Source organism: Macaca fascicularis, chromosome 5 (assembly GCF_037993035.2).
Source record: "Macaca fascicularis isolate 582-1 chromosome 5, T2T-MFA8v1.1".
Lineage (NCBI taxonomy): Eukaryota > Metazoa > Chordata > Mammalia > Primates > Cercopithecidae > Macaca > Macaca fascicularis.
The window spans coordinates 178,376,651-178,392,876 of NC_088379.1; the positions used below are offsets into that span (position 1 = coordinate 178,376,651).

The 16,226-nt window shown below is 36.1% G+C and overlaps 1 long non-coding RNA gene across 3 annotated transcripts in view; it reads left to right on the forward strand.

The window, feature by feature from the left end:
• The first annotated feature begins 342 nt into the window (after positions 1-342).
• LOC102133174 (uncharacterized) overlaps positions 343-16,226 on the forward strand; it is a 189,783-nt gene continuing 173,899 nt past the window's right edge. For 2 of the 3 annotated variants that reach the window (XR_012435231.1, XR_006698382.3), the window contains exon 1: positions 355-423. This is a non-coding gene — a long non-coding RNA (uncharacterized lncRNA). Of the gene's footprint in view, positions 424-16,226 lie in introns of all 3 variants that reach the window. The other variant, XR_012435230.1, reaches the window with a different exon arrangement.

Here is a 16,226-nt window from a genome sequence, read left to right on the forward strand (position 1 = left end):
ATTAAAGTAGTGTCAGACAAATGACACCTTATTTTATCATGTGAATTCTAGTTTTTTAGATCCATTTCAATTAAGTTGCTCAGAAAACGTAGCTCTTTCTGACATTTATTTCAGATAAAATGCCACTAATAAAAACACTGTAGATTCATAGCTCAACCTGCTCTCCAACAATTTGTATATAGTGTGACCTACCACATGCTGCTTTTGCAGATTTACACCTTGCATACTGAAGCCCTTAGGAAAGAGGGAGGGAACAAGGGCGGGGGAAAGAGTGGGGGCAGAGTGTGAGAGCAAGAGAGAGAGCGAGAGTGAGCGAGTGAGTGAGAGAGAGACTTTATTTTTAGCTTGACTTCTAAGTCAAGTTTAGGAGGGCAGAGAGAAAAGAATCACAAATGTTCATGACACTGATGTCTAAGTGATGAGGTATGTCATGTTACTTATTAAGTTGTTCAGAATTTTAGTGACATTTCTCTTAAAATATAACCTACATGTTGAATGAACTTAAGAAAAATTCCAGAGAAAAGTTATTTCCAATGGTTTCTTTCTTTTTTTTTTTTTTGGTAGTGGTGGTGAGGGGTGTATGTTATCGATCTTATAATAGAAATAATGACTTCAACCAGGTTTTCTGAGAAAATTAATGACTGCCTAAGGTTAATGGTCTTCAATCTCCCAGTCAGCCATTAATCCCCAGGAAATGCCCTGGGCCTTGATCATTATTGTGTAAAAATGCAAAAGTGGGTATAGTTCTTTTGTCAGATGAGAAACACACACCACTCTTGTTCTCTCTCTTTATGACAATAAGAATAACATATTAAGAGAAAAAAACACAACAACTTTGCTCCAGTGCAAATAAATAGTCTTGTTTAAACAAAAATTATTAAACAGAATATTGAACAAACTTAAACTCTGTATGTTTGAGTAGGAAATAATGGGTGACAGGAAGCTCAGAATTCTTAGACAGCTGTAGTTAGAGTTATGAGTGAGGTAAAATGGAGAGCCAAATATTGATTGAAGACAATGCAATTACTGCCATATTAGAGATTTCAAATTAGAATCAGAGTTAAATAAACGCATAAGTGACTGCCTTAATGGCCGCAAACAAAAGATAGTGCTGGAAGTTACTTTTAAAAATACAACCTGATAGTTTAATAAAAATAAGTAACTACATGTTCTAAAATTTCAAATAAATATTGTGATGAATAGGAATATTTTTCTTATTTTAGAATATCAAAGGATGTTTATAGTCCTTTATGTGGGTTATTTTGCATTCCAGGATTTTCAAGAAGGCAAATAGCAAAATGAAAAACACGTGCAGGAAATTAGTATAGCAGTAGCCCTCATCTGCCAAAGGGGATGCTACTGAGGTGAAGTCTTCAGCAGGATTTTCTTACTTTGAATGGAAATGTGCTTGTGTAGCATTATCACGTGTCTCAGATTCACCTGAAGGTCTTTACACTAAGAAAGTTCTCAGTAAACATTCGCAGCATAAGTACATGCCCTCCTGCCCAGAGAGTTCCTTGTATGTTTGGGAGATTAGCTTTTTATCTCGGATCCGTGTTCCAAGTGTTTTCTCCTAAATTGGCATTTATCTTTTACCTTATTATTATTATTTTTTACATGTAAAAGCTTATTTTTCTCCAGACTCTTTTTTTCCTCCCCTGGATTTCGAGTTTTATTTGGAAAGGCTTTACTCACATCCAGATTATAAAGGGATTCATTGATATTTTATTCTAGAACTTGTAGGACTTAATTTCTTCTATATTTAAAATTTTTATATTAAGAAATTCCCCCTTTTATCTTTAGCTGACACATAATGTATGCATTTCTGGGACACAGTGTGGTATTTCAATATGCGTACATAATTCATTTTTTTACATTTTGGCTTTCTGATTCACACAGGGTTTATCCTGGTGTTTGGTGTGAGGTGTGGGCTGCAATTGTATCTTCTTCCAAATGACTCTCCGGTTGTCACAATACTGTTTATTAAAAATAAAGTCCATCCTGTTCTCACAGATGTGAGACACTATCTCAATTAATTATATTTTACATTTTTATATGTAGCTGGATTTACCTTTAAACTTTCTATTCTGTTTTAATTGTCTAGTTGTTTATTCACATGCAATGTTTTGATGTAGAGAAGACCAAATCACTTCACTCTTGGCTCCTCTTTATAGGGAGTTTATCAGTTCATTTTGTATATTTTTCTATATGGGTTTTAGAACCAACTTGTCTAGCTTTACAAAAAATCTCATTTATATATATTTTTGGAGAATCACATTACATACATATGAACTAGAAGGATATTTGATATCAACATCAAGCACAGTCTTTCCATTTGTTCAGCTCTGCTTTTGTCTTTCAGAAGTGTTTGAAATATTCCTCATATAGGTTTTGTACATTACTGTTAGATTTGTTTTTAATTTTACTTTTTGTTGATAGGTTAAACTTCTTTTTCTGTCATTATATCTTCTGAATGGCTATTACTCATATAGAAATAATATCATTGATTTGGGTATTTCTAAGTAAAGTCTCATACAATATGCAAATAAAGGTAATTTAACTTTTTCAATTCTTTTCTTTCTAATTAATTTCTCTTGTTTCATTGCATTAGCTAGTAAATTTAATTCTGTGTTAAATAGGAAAGGCAGAATAGCAGACATCCTTGCATCGTTCTGAATTTTTACGGGAAATGCCTGTAGTGTTTACCGAGTAAGTAATATGCCAGATTTAGAGTTGTAGAAAATACATTTTTATCAATTTAAAGAAAAATCCTTGGTTTTCTGTTTTACAAAGCATTTGATCAGAAATGGGTTTTGGATTTTATTAAAGTGTTTTTTCAGTGTTTATGACAATAGTCAAATAATTTTTTCTTTAGATCTTTTAAAATTGTGCTTATACTAAAGGATTTTCTATTATCAAACCACTCTGGCATTCATGTAATAAACTCTGCTTGACCATGTTATATTAATTTTGTAATGTGCTGTTGGATTCTGTTTCCTAGTCTTTGGTTTATGATTTTATTTATTTAGTAAAATTTTATTTATTTGCTTTTAAAATTTTATTTTATTTTTAAAATTGACAAATAATAATTGTACATGTTCCTGGGGTACATAGTGGTGTTTCAATATATATAATATAGGGTGATCAGATCAGGATAATTAGCATATCTGTCATCTCATACATTTATCATTTCTATTGGGAACTTTCAATATCCTCCTTCTAGCTATTTGAAACTATATAATGTACTATTGTTAACTATAGTCATTCTATAGTGTTCTAGAACACCAAAATTTATTCCTCCCATCTAGCTATAATTTTGTAACCTTTAATAAATCTCTCCTCACCCCTCCCTTCTCCCTAGCCTCCCAGCCTCTAGTCTCCTCTTCCACTTTTTACTTCTATGAGATCAACTTCTTTCAGCTTCCACATAAGAGTGAGAGCATGTGGTGGGTAACTTTCTGTTCCTGGCTTATTTCACTTAACATAATGTCCTCTAGTTCCATCCATGTTGTCGCAAATGACAGGATTTCATTCTTTTTTATGCCTGAGTTGTATTCCACTGGGCATATGTACCACGTTTTCTTTATCCATTCATTAGTTGTTGGACACCTAGGTTGATTCTATATCTTGGCTATTGTGAATAGTGCTGCAGTAAACTTTCCTCAATATTTTGAAGTGAGATTGTCTATTTTTTTACTGCCATTTTATTAGGTTTATGTATCAATGCTGAATTTTCTTTGTAATAAATTTTTTGACAGAAGTTAAAAAAATTTTGGAAATGTGTTCTTTTTCTATGCTTGGAAAAATTTAAGTGGCATTGGATTATCTAGTCTTTAAAACTTTGGCTACATACCCTCTTAAAAATCATCTGCACATAGTAAAATTTGAGGGTTAGTTCTCCTTTTCTCCTGTGAAAATTGATAGAAGTTCTCTTGGCTTGGTTTTGCTTTAAGAAATTTGTGTTGGGGTGTGTGGTAGGGGAATACAGGCCCCCCAGGTATCCATGCCCTAGTCCTGAGAACCTGTATGTTAAATTACATGGCAAAGGGGACTTTGCAGATGTGACTAAGGGTAAGGACCTTGAGATGAGGAGATTATTCTGAAGGATCTAATCATATGAGTACTTAAAAGTAGGCAGCTTTTCCCTTCTGGGTGAGAGGGATGCAACGTGAGAGGGACTTGACCTGTACTGATGTTGTTGGCTTTGGCAGTGGAGGAAGGGCCACCAGCTAAGGAACAGGAATGGACTTCAGAGGCTGATATGACTGTCAGCTGACATTCAAGAAGAAAACAGGGACAGTCACAAGGAAATGAATTCTGCCAACAACATACATGAACAGGGAATACTCTCCTCCAGAACCTCCGAAAGGAAAGCAGTTTGCAGATACCTTGATTTTAGTTCAGTGAGGCGCATATTAAATTTCTAACCTATAGAACTGAAAAACAATGAATGTGTGGTGTTTTAAGACATTACGTTTATGGTAGCTTTGTATGGCAGCAATAGAAAACTAATTCTTATCTGGAAAGATGGGGTCAATTTTGAAAAATGTACTTTCCTATAAAACTCTCTTTGCGGGGTTTTCAATTTATTTTCATAGAATTATGCAACATAGATTCTTAATTTTCCTTTCCATTTTTTTTTTTTTTTTTTTTTTTTTGAGACAGGGTCTCCCTCTGTCACCCAGGCGGGAGTACAGTGGTGATCTTGGCTCACTGCAACCTCTACCTCCTAGGTTCAATTGATTCTTGTGTCTCAGCCTCTCCAGTTGCGGGAACTACAGGTGTGCGATGCGCCTGGCTATTTTTTATATTTTTAGTAGGGATGAGCTTTTGCCATGTTGGCCAGGCTGGTCTCAAACTTCCGACCTCAAGCGAACCTCCTGCCTTGGCCTCCCAAAATGCTGGGATTACACGTGTGAGCCCCTGCACCCGGCCTGGACTCATGATTTTCAAAGTTTCATCTCTTTAAGTGGTTATTTCTCCTTTGTCATTTATGATTTTGTCTATCTGTACTTTCTTTTCCTCAACCAAGTTGGCTAATTTTTTGTTGATGGCTATCTTCAGGTCATCTGAAACAGCAGGCTGGGGTGAGAAGGCAAAAGGCCGTATTTTTATCTGATCTTTGCCATTACACTGGCCCCATTGTCTCAGTGATGTTCTTGAGAAATTTGGGCCAGTCTTATATTCAGCTAAATCTTATAATTCTCTTGAGTTAACCTTGAATTAATGATATTCAGAAAAATATCATTATTTCAAGATAATGTAGGACTGCTAAACTTGGCAAGGAAAAAGCAGCTCTCACTGATACTGCGATCTTTTTCCCAATCTGTCTCACCCATAGAATCTATCCACATGTGTATTATTGCCTACAGTTAAATAATGTACCGTGGCATAGGAACCACCAGCTTTTCAGCCTGCAATATCTGTTTCCTTGCTGATCACCATCTGCTCACTAAATTAATATCTCATATTTTAAATTTTGTTAAGGTAGCCCCGTTTCTAGGTACTAAACTCTGTGTTTTTGGAGTGTGTTATCTGCTAACAAAATAATAAAATGACAGTGACTTTAAAAAGGTAAAAGTATATTTGTCTCTCTTGTAATAATCCAGGCATACACAAACTAGGGGTATGATATGGCAGCTCTATTATCTTCTTTTGCTCTATCACAGTGCCTTGGAGTTACTCTGGTTTGTGTGGTAGCAGATGGCCTGATACAGTCATGTTCCAGGTCTTAAGACTGCACACATCCCCTCTGCTTGAGGTCAGCATGGCAGAACTTAGGCACATCCTACATCTCTGCATTCCTACCTGTAATGGAGACTGGAAAACGTAGTGTTTATTCTCAGTGCCCATTTGTTCAGATAAAACTCAGAGATAACCTTATAATGGAAGAAGGGGAGAATGAATGGTGAGGCCAGCTGCTGGTGTATACCACATCCTTTTTCTCGTGGTGCTTCCCATTTTTCTTTCTTTTAAAATTAGGATGTTTTCTTGGATTTAAATGCTTCAAATTTTCCACTACAGTGAGAATTTTTATTGTGAAAAATTTAAGCTAGTATAATATTTCTTTTAGGTTTTAGGTTTTTTCCCCTTATGAAGGATAGTCCTTTCATTGTATGTTTATACATAATAATTGTTTTTTTAAAAATTAGCCAATAAAAGAGAAAGATAATATCTGAAATTTCTCCACATTCCGAAAAATATCATTATTTCAATGACTATATTTCACATACTTTTAAAGAAACATACACAAAAACATTTCCAAAGATTTTGTCTAAAGATGACATTGTATTATTCCGTTTTTATTGAACAAACTTCTAAAAAATGCAATTTTCTCTTATTATCTTTTCTCTTGCCAACTGAATAACAGTTTTAATGTTTAATTGAATAAGTATACATCGGCCAAGGTGGGTGGATCATTTGAGGTCAATAGTTTGACACCAGCCTGGCCAATATGGTGAAACCCTGTCTGTACTAAAGATACATAAATTAGCTGGGCATGACAGTACATGCCTATAATCCCAGCTACTTGGGAGGCTGAGAAAGGAGAATTGCTTGAACCCGAGAGGTGGAGGTTGCAGTGAGGGATCCTGCCACTCCAGCCTGGGCAACATAGTGAGACTCCATTTCAAGAAAAAAAAATACATATACATACACACACACACACACACACACACACACACACACACGTCATCTCTATATACATTTTAACATTTTGGTAGTATTTGGTTTAGAGAAATAGGTTCATATTATATATTTCTCTATCTCTTACCTTTGTTACTTTACAGCATATTGTGAACATTTTTTAAGTCATTGATTATAGGTTAAAATTATGTAATTTCTGCATGTTATTGAATGGTATGGTTTCACCGCAACTTATTCAAATTTTTTACCCATTAATGGACATTCACTCTTTCACCCCATTTTTTTCTCTCTGCCCTAAAAAGTGCATGAACTATTTCTATATACTAGTGCTTTATTTCCCTGGAATCAATTCCTAGTAATGGGGATGTGATTTGAAGGGTATATGCATTTTAAATCTTAATAGGTTTTGCCAGATTGCTTCCCCAAAAGGCTGAAACAATTTCCACCCCCTCCAGCAACGCATGGGTATGTACTTTCCCACATCTCTATCAGCAATAGGTGTAATCACTTTTAATACCAATAGCATATGTTTAGTAACAATCTTAATACTACTTTAATTTTTCACTTTATAGTCACTGAGTTTGTATGTATATGTATTTAGTATTTTTAGACTATTTAAAAGTAGCATAACATCCATGATGTTGGCCTGGCACCTATATGGCTCACGCCTATAATCCTAGCACTTTGGAGGCCGAGGCGGGCCAATCACGAGGTCAGGAGTTCAAGACCAACCTGGCCAACATGGTGAAACCCATCTCTACTAAAAATCCAAATTTATCTGGGCTTAGTGGCGGGCACCTGTAATCCCAGCTACTTGGGAGACTGAGGCAGGAGAATCACTTGAATCCGGGAGGCGGAGGTTGCAGTGAGCCGAAGATCACCCCACTGCACTCCAGCCCGGGCGACAGAGTGAGACCCCACCTCAAAAACAAAAACAAACAAAAAAAATAGCAATAACAAAACATCCATGATATTTTTATTATTTTACTGATACATATTACACTATAAATTTGCTTGTAACAGGCCACATGAACTGTTTGAGAAATAAAAATTCTATGTACAACTTTTTTTATGATATAAAATAACCATCTAAATTACCTTTTTAATTTCAGAAGCAACTTCAAAATTTAAGTAGCTGAATTAACTGGATGTTTTATTATTGTTTAAACCCAGCAGAAGACTAAAAAGTTGGTAAACTTTTACCACCAGACAAGAGTTTACTAAGCATTCCATTATTTCACAGTAAACATATATCTAGTTTTGTAGTGTTTAAAAATACTTGGGTTACTTTTAATCTTAAATTTGTTGGTAATTAAGTGAGATAGGGGTTGATTACAAACTTTTCCAGATCTATATGGGTCTATGCAGGGCAAATTGCCTGTTTCAGGAGGCTAAGATTCTGGTCCTGTAAGTTTGAAATGAGTGAATAGAGCTAAAGACTAAGAGAAATAGTTTTACTATAAAATTTAGACTAATGGAATCTCAGTATAAAGACATCACCTTTGATTAAGTCGAACATTGAAACAATTGATTATGTTAATATAATTGATTCTGTTAAACATTGAAACCAGTGTTCATGAGTGTAAAAGTCTTGGGTTAGGTGCTGGTCAGACCAGATAATTTTCCAATTGAATTATTAATATATGTATTACATATTTCTTCGATTTAAAATCTGAAATGTTACAAGACTTCCTTCTATGTCATCATATTAATTTCAAAATGTTGCCACTCTCAACTTTAAAAATCTATTTAAATACCCCACTCATATTTTTATGTAGGTAGTATATGTTAATTTTGTGGTCACAATTGGAAACATTTTATTTAATATTTAAAGAGACACAAATTTACTTTAAATGCACTTAGAAATTTGAAGTGTGTGATTACTGTAGCTGTATATGATTGACATACACATTATAGATACCAAATTCAAATACATGTATTGGATTATAGTAGATAATTTCTCCCCTAGTGGCGTGTTTCTGTTAAACCTTTAGGGGTCTGTTGGCTGCTCTATAAAATGTCTGAGGAGCGCTAGGTGAACTTTTTTATGTAAAGATACGGAAAATTGTAGCCATTTGTTTTTGTGTGATAGAGACAAAAACAATATAAATGTGGTTGTCCTTGTGGCATTTTAAACAAGCAAAAAAGTTAAACTGTCTATAAAGAAACTGCATTTTATAAGTTTTATTATTAAATCCACCACTGCTTTGCTGACTAATAAAATGGAAAATGTGTGCTTTTATGGGTTTATAAAAAGGTAAGCTATAGTTTCATGAAAAATATCTTGCACCGATTGAATACAGGTGGCTACTTGTTTAGACTTTGAAGATGTAAACGCTTAGTATGGATGTCTGAAAAAGGTAATATGGCACAATAAAAAAATCTTCCTTTCTTTGCTCATCAATCCTTTGGGTATTCCACGTCAAATAAACGCTACAACAATTTATAGTAAAAGTACACAGTGGAAGTGCCAACGTTAACACTCCTTAGGACTGGACACCTGCCAGGGTTTTCACACCAATATTTAATGTGAACTAAAATGTCTTTTTCATTGCAAGTGTGAGAGGAGCTTGCTTTCCTATATTTGGCAACGTGCTTATGTGAAGTATAAAGTCAAATGCCCGTGATGTTCTCTTTATTTCAACCATGATAAATTGTGTTCATTTGTTTAAGTGCATGTGGCAGCTTTAGTGTTCAAACTATAAATTTTGGTTAACTTCTATTGACATGCTGTATTAAACTTAAGAAAAACAAATTACACTTCACCCGTTTTAATTGACTAAATGTGTCAAAAACTCAGTAAGTATAACATGAAAGGTCAGAGCCTTCGTCTACACTGTAATGGGTGTCATGGCAGGGATCCAGCTTTTCTTGTACATTTCATTTTTCATGAAGTTTTAGGACAAGGCATACGTTTAACATTCACTTCCACTTCTCATTTGGACTTCAAAGTTTATCACAGGCTGTGTTACTACCAAGAACACTTTTCTCTTGTGCTATTTAAAGTTTCCTTCCAACTGACGTGCGTGCCCAGAGAGTACTGATGTTCTCCTGTAAACAAGGCCTCGGGAATGGATTTTGGCATTCTGAGGAATGAAATGCTGATTTATAAGCACACCCATAGATCACTATAGCACTCCTTGGAAAAGACCTGGTTTACATATCTAGTCCCCCGTTCATGACTGAACCAGCAACCACATGGCTAGAGTTGGATTAAACTTGGCACACTGGATTCCTTTGGGATCTGATTAAAGTTACCAGTTTTAACTCTTGAGCTCTATGTCCAATGGTTTATATAAATCTTTATGACTTCAGTAATTTATCAGCTTGACACCTGATGATTAATACGATTAATTAAGCTCTCGCTCACCTGTTGCCACACACTTCTGTCTTTTTTCCCCAGTATTATCTTGTGATATGTTATCTTTTGATCTCCTTTCTCAAAATTAGCTCCTTTTCAAGAGTTCAAACATTAGTTTCCAGTGTGAATTTATGTCTGGAAACACTTAAAAAAAAAAAGAGCAAATGTTTGGAAAGTGCTATATTTTGTATTGGAGAAAACAGTGATTCTAATTCTAAAAGTTTATTCCATTTTCATCACTATATATAAGAATCTCATTTCTTAGTACACACTGCCAATAAGAAACCATAGTTTTATACCAGCATTGTTGGGGGATTATCAATACTTATTCTGCTCTGATGAATTTAGAGGAAGGGAAGAATAACAGAGAAACTCAGAGAACTTACGCAAGAAGCTCAGAGAACTGCCTGATGGAGCCTAATCAGCGGTTTGGATTCTTCTTAAATAAAGGAAGAGACCATCCTGCCCTCCCCTGCACCACACACTAATATCATGAAGATTCCCTAAGAGTGAACCTGGTTCTAAATTACAGGTTGGCAAACTTTCTGTAAAGAGCCAGAAAATAAAACTTTTAGGTCTTGGAGGCCAGATGGTCCCTGTCATGACTACTCAGCTCTGCCATTGACAGCACAGTCATCGACATTATGTAAACAGATGAGTGTGGCTGAGTTCCAATAAATATTTATGGACAATGAAATTTGAATATCATATAAATTTCATGTGTCATGAAATAGGCTTCTTTTGATTTTTCCCAACCATTTAAAAATGTAAACTCCATTTTTAGCTTGGGGGCCATGTGGAAACAGCAGGTTGGATTTGGCCAGAGGGCCCCACATTGCCAACTTCTTCTCTGGACTAATACGATATTAATTCCTAGGTTATTTCTTAGTTATTTCTAAATTCTAGTTATTTCTGAAGTCCAAGAAGTTTGGAGTAGGGATGCTTTCTTTCAGAATAAAGTCATTCTAGTCTTGTCTGAATTGTAGCATTCTCTTAAATAGAAGCATAGTTTTTCTCCCTTCACTCATGGTTTGATCAGATCATAAATTTGGAATCCAGTCTTAGGGGAATGAGGTGTAGCAAACACAGTTGCTGTCCTCCCCATACTGGCTTGGCACTTAGGTGCCCATGTGTATCCACTCTACTCCTTCCTGCAGCAGTCATGTGAGACTCTGCCTAAGGTTTCTCTGGCCATGGCATGCTTTTGGCTTGTGGGTAGGGCATGCTGGAAGTGCGATGGCATTAAGGTCCCTTGGGAGTAGGCTTCAGTCAACAACTGATAGAGTTGGAAGGTAAATATCCCTTCACTGGGGTATCTCTGAGGCATAGTCCGCATTGTCTCCCAAGTTCCTGAGGGAGAATGGAGCTCCACTTGCCCACAACTGTGACCTGCTCCAAAACATACTCTTTATTGATGCCTTGTTTTCTACTTCACTTCCCTCCTTCTGCACAGGTGCTTCCCAGGATCACCTCCCAAAGAAGCCATTTGCTTCCTAGATTCTCAAAAGATGATGAATTCTTATTCTTAGTTCTTATTCTTAAATTCAAAAACAGTCTTTTGTAAATGATGAAGGTGGCTGGTGTGAGTTGTACATTTCTTTTTCTTTTTTCTTTTCTTTTCTTTTTTTTTGAGACGGAGTTTTGCTCTGTTGCCCAGGCTAGAGTGCAGTGGTTAGATCTCAGCTGAATGTAACCTCTGCCTCCTGGGTTCAAGTGATTCTCCTGCCTCAGTCTCTCAAGTAGCTGGGATTACAGATGCGTGCCACTACACCCAGCTAATTTTTGTAATTTTAGTAGAGATGGGGTTACACCATGTTGGCCGGGCTAGTCTTGAACTCCTGACCTCAGGTGATCCACCTGTCTCGGCGTCCCAAATTGCTAGGATTACATATGTGAGCCACCACGCCCAGCCTTGAGCTGTAAATTTTAAATTCTTGCTTTCTCTTATATTTAGGCAGAGCTTGCCAACTTTCCTTTGTGGACAGTGGGGATTTTCTCTTTCCCTCTTCTTTTTCTCAACCCAAAGGCAAATTTCACAGATATTGTCAGTCATGGAGCATTCCAAGAGGTGGTGTGACATCTCCATCCCAGTCTCAGTGATTGTTGTGCCCTGCACAGCATGATGCGTAGCATAAGAAAGTAGGTACAAGGGGATTTTCTGCATTTCCCACCTCTTTTCACATCCTGTGAACAAGCCAAAGGATATCTTCATGACAGTTCACTCTTCCATTGCAAAGTGTAAAATTTGAATGAATTAAACTAATTCATTGAATTAAATTAAACTAATATGGCCTCTTGGAAAACCACATCCTTGATGAATTTTACTCTGCACCTAGTCCACTGTGGATTTCCTTACTGGCCCTTGTACTCTGGCTTATCCATTCACTTTTCTTCCAAAGCACCTGTGTTTTATGGTGCTGGGATGAATTATGCCAAAAAATAATTCTTTTATTTTTTGATCACCTTTAGAAAGTAGTTAAAAGTTTTTCCTTGATAACACTCTTTCCTCCACCCTCCTCTCATTAGCAGAAAGCATGGATATGCTTTCCTAACATTACTTCTATGTATGTTTTTGAAAAAATACAGCCCCTTCACTACTTACAGTGTAAGTGGAGAATAAATAGAAATAACCAGAAGCTTTTTCAAGGTAAGATTTTCTTAAAGAAAGAGATACAAAGTAGATAAAAGCAAAGGAGACACTCGGATTCTTCTTATTGCAGCAAAGAGGTGGTGGTGGTGGTAAAGCATTTGAAAATGATAAACACAGAGTTGATCAGATAGAAAAGCTATGATTGCCTAAACTCAGAAAAACTGAAAAAGAAGCAAATTTGCATATCCAGAAATTTGTATTTTTTTTTTTCTTTTAAAGACTGGGTCGCGCTCTGTCACCCAGGCTGGAGTGCAGTGGTGCTATCACAGCTCACTGTGACCTTGAATTCCTGGGCTCAAGAGATCTTCCAGCCTTAGCCTCCTGAGTAGTTGGAACTACAGGCATGTGGCACCAGGCTTGGCTAATTTTTTATCTGTTGAAAAGAGGATTCTCCTTCCATTGCCCAGGCTAGTCTTTAGCTCCTGGGCTCAAGTGACCCTCTGCCTCTGCCACCAAAAGTGCTGGGTTTACAAGAGTGAGCCGCTGAACCCTGCCAAAAGTTTGTGTTTTTAATAGAAGGTCCTACTACTATTTCAGTTTGAATTGTTAGATTTCAAGGAATGCATATTTGAAAAGATAATTAATGCCACATTAACTCTCACTTCCCATGAATGTTAAATCAATGTTGACTTGAACCAAAGATACCTTAGGTAGGCTGGCATGGAGAATGATGTGAAAGGCTAAGGTAAGAAGGAAGATTAAAGATGGACTAGGAATTATCCCTTTACAGGCTATACTTACACACTTCAAAATGAAATAGATGTATTCATATAGGTGCAGAACTTGAATTTGAACTTACACTGAGTTAATATGGCCAGTTGTGTCCAGCAGTTAATTAAGATATGAAGGAAAGAAAAAAAAAAAGTTACAAATAGTTGCATGTCAATGAAGAGATATGTATTAGATGAAATCCTCTTATTTAACATTATTACAAATATGAGTTTGGACAGCTCACTGGATTTTCTGAATTCATTTTATACATAGGCCCTATCCTGGATGCTAACAGTACCACCATGACTAGAATGAAGTCTCTGCATCTTAAGCAGCAAGTAGTCTAGTGAAATCATGAGCAGCAGCCAAAATGGCATGGGAAAACCCATCAGGTGCCTTTTACTTTTCGATTGTTCTGGCCTTCTATTATAATGTGGAAAATTATGGTGTGGTCTTAGCTTTGCCTCTCGTCGTAGATTTTTACTGACTTCATCTATTTATTCATCCACTCGCTCAATATTGTTTGGTTGCCTACCATGTGCTAGATCCTGTACTGAGTGCTTCAGATATCCTCAGGAGCCTGCTATCTTGTCTTTCAAACAAACCAACACATATTTAGGAACACATCAGTAATCCTTGCAGTCCAGGATTTTTAAAAGTTGAATTATGGGATTATTGAGTGTCAAAACCAATTGTATATGGAAGTTAAATTATGGCAGATTACAGTCTTCGAGGACTGCTTGCTGACAACATATCACTACAGTTATATGAAAAGAAGAGATAATATGAAGACAGAACATCTATACTACATTTAAAGATTTAGTTGGCAAGTGTTGCTCTTAATACTACTCATGTATTCAAATTCAGCCCAATGAGTTTTTGTTTCCTCCTAGTCATTTGAATAATCCCTCAGATAAAGTCTTTTACATTATGGGAAGATGTCCAGTTCCACACGACCACTGCCTACCTCACTCTGTCATTTCTTGGGATTCTCAGCTGCACTTCATCATGTATCATCACCTTTTAGCCTGTTCTGGTCACTCTATCTCACACTTCATCGCTTCTCGCATTCTCTGTGAGCTCTCACCTCTGTCACAGAATCTATCTCTGTTGTACACTAACTCGTTATTTCCAAACGAAATATAAAGTAATTAGGCTTTATTGGTATCTAGCACAGTTCTTTTTAGTTGATTAAAACATGAACTATTCAGTTCACTATCAATTCACGTGGATTTCCCATTCTTTGCTAATATAATGATCTCAAATTACCCAGACAGATTTTCTGTCACTCCGTGTAGAGTAGAATCAGAGGCCATACATTTAAAAATTCACCATCACCATAAGGTGACTGCAGTCCTTTTGGCATGCTGTTGAGTTGAAATGTGGTTTGACAGAATTTAAGGGAGGCTGGCTAGGAATGTCAAGATACAATGTTAAAGGCACGATGATTTCTGATTATTTCATTTTAGTAATTCTAGAAGTCATATTCATAGACATATGGTATATATCATCGATGTGACTAGCTCATTATTTAATTAGTCTTGGTGCAAATTGAATTTATACTATTAAAGGGGGAGAACATGCCTATAGAGGCACTTTTATACTTTTATTATTATTTAGAATAGTATTTATTCCTTAGAACATTATTTTATCTTAAAAAATCTTAAAAAATCAAACTGCTGCAAATTTAGGTTTACTAACCTCCTTGGATGCCTCATTACTCTCTAGGTACCAAATCATGATTTTAATCACATGTGTTACAGCTAAGCAGACAGGTGTGTGTGGTCAGTTTTTAATTTTGTTTTTATTTTACTCTGGTCTGTGGAATTCTAGACTTTGTTTACTCAGAAGATGATGAGACAGCCCTGCTTTTAGAGTATCCCATAAAAATTTACAAAGAAAATTCTTTTTTTTTCTTTAGTCAAAACAATGCATTTTACTTACCTTAATGACTGCCTGAAGTTGTAACTGGTTTGTACTTTGAAACACTTTGGTATTTTTTTTTTAACTTAAGTTATGTATATCAAAATACAAATAGATTGATGGGTCTTGACTGACTTTAGAAACTGGTCTTTTCAATTTAATTTCAGGAATCCAAGAAAACAAATGTTAAAGTTTTCAGAATAAGAGGATATGGTGTCATAGACCAATGGAACAGAATGTGGAACTCATAAATAAGTCCACACAACCACAACGATCTGATGTTCGACAAACCTGACAAAAACAAGCAATAAGGAAAGGATTCCCTATTCAATAAATGGTGCTAGGAAAACTGGCTAGCCATATGCAGAAGATTGAAACTGGACTCCTTCCTTATGCCACATACAAAAATTAAATTATGGTGAACTAAAGACTTAAATGTAAAACCCAAATCTATAAAAACTCTGTAAGTAAGGGGTGGAGGGAGCAAACTAGAAGGACGTTCTGTAATCTCTTACTGCATGCAGACATAAAACTTACCTTATGATTGGATTCAGATGGCAAAGGTGGGATTACTAGAATGTTGAATTTTAGAAGCCCCACAACTGGTTTACAAAAGCACCTACCTGCCAGATCATATAGATTATTTTAGGACATGTCAAGTAGTTTAGCTTTTATTCTGAATGCTATTGAAAGCCACTGATTTTAAGCAGTAAAAGGCAAGCCAGGATTTTAGAGAAATGTCTGATGATAGTAATGGAGAATGAAATGGAGGGGGATGAAATCGGAGGCAGGAAGCCATTGCAGAAGTTAAGGTGGGAGGGGATGAAGTCTCAACTTAAGACACGGAAAAGAAGTGAATGAATTTAAGACATATTCGTGAGGGGTAGGTGCAATAACAAGTCAAAGATGATATCTGAAGCTCTTGTTGAGGAACTA